Here is a 1,521-nt window from a genome sequence, read left to right on the forward strand (position 1 = left end):
CTGGGCAACCTGAGGTCCCTCCCCTCAGTGACTCAGGGCCCAGCCACCGATAGGGTAATGAGCGGTAATTGTGAGTCTGAGAGTCTCTGTCGAAACAGAGAGTGAACTGCATCAGGGAGGGAGGGAGAAACGGATGAGGTGATGCAAAAGCACTCCCATTTCCCAACCCCAGGCATTTGGGGCTCTGGGTGGGGCAGGGGCATCCAAGGAGACAGGTTGTCAGTGGCTCCTGGAGGCGGTGGGGTTGGGGCAGACTTAGAAAAGAGGAGTTACTGGCAGGACCCCACCAGGGGAGTAAGGACAGGGAAGCCCCAGGGGACAGGACCCACCCAGGCTCAGCCAGCCTGGCTCAGGGGCTCCAGAGTGACAGGCATAGCCCATCGTCGGCCTTTTCTGGTTTCAGCACCTCAGCCTCTCCTCTCCCTCTCCCCTCCCGTATTACCACCTACAGGTCACTGCCCTCTTGTTCCTCCACACCTTCCAGCCCGCAGAGAGAGACTGGCTTCGTGTCAGCTTCTGACGTTCTGGAGAGAGCCCCCGGGGGGACCCTCAGTGTTGGGGAGGGAGGTGGCTGTTGCCCTTTGAGTGGTCAGCAGGGTGTCTCAGCGTTCGGGCTGCTCCCAGCTGAGAAAGCTGGGCGCGGAGCAGGACAGCCGGGCACGCCAGCCACCCCCGGGAAACGAGTGGGAGGGAAGGCCAAGGGAGGGAGTCACTGACCCAGGCGCCCATCCTGTTTACGCAGCCCTGGAGGGGCACATGTGAATATGAGCACCTATGAGGGGCGGGACTGGGCCAGCTCGCCCCACCCATCCCCCAGGCCAGGGGTCAGGGCAGCAGTGGGAAACGAGGAGAGGGTAGCACAAGGTGAGAAGCCATCCGTGAGTGCCACAGCCCTCTCCCCAGTCCCAGTTCGCGATACAGAACCTGGGAGCCTCCCCCCGCCTCACCTCTGCCCAGCAAATGTGGCTGCTTCTCTATTCCCAGGGGCCACAGGTTCTCCCACTGTCTCATATCACTGGGGTTCATCACCCAGTTAGGAGGGGCCAGTTTCCATCAGCCTTTCTCAATGTCTCTCAGTCAGTTTCTCCCTCCTCTCTCCACCCCAATATCCGCACCCCAGCTTGTAACATCCAACACTTCTTACCTTGTAAACACAATCCCCATCTGTTCTCCTCAGCTCCTACTTCCCTGTTATTCCATCTCTTACTCGTTAATGATGATAATAATAGTGGTGGTAATAACAACAATAATAATAATTACAGCTCCAGCTTATCAGCGGTTCTCTATGGACCCAGCATTGGACTAAGCATAAGCAGTTTAAGAATTATACAACTCTGGGAGATAGTTCTTTTTTTTTAGAGACAGGGTCTTGCCCAGGCTGGAGTGCAGTAGCACACTCGTAGCTCACTGCAGCATCGACCTCCTGGACTCAAGCGATCCTCCCGTCTCACCCTCCCAAGTAACTGGGACTACAGGTGCACACCACCACACCCAGCTAATTCTCTTTTTTCCCTTTTTGAG

This window comes from Trachypithecus francoisi, unplaced genomic scaffold (genome assembly GCF_009764315.1).
Source record: "Trachypithecus francoisi isolate TF-2019V2 unplaced genomic scaffold, Tfra_2.0 Lachesis_group12, whole genome shotgun sequence".
In the NCBI taxonomy this organism is placed as follows: domain Eukaryota; kingdom Metazoa; phylum Chordata; class Mammalia; order Primates; family Cercopithecidae; genus Trachypithecus; species Trachypithecus francoisi.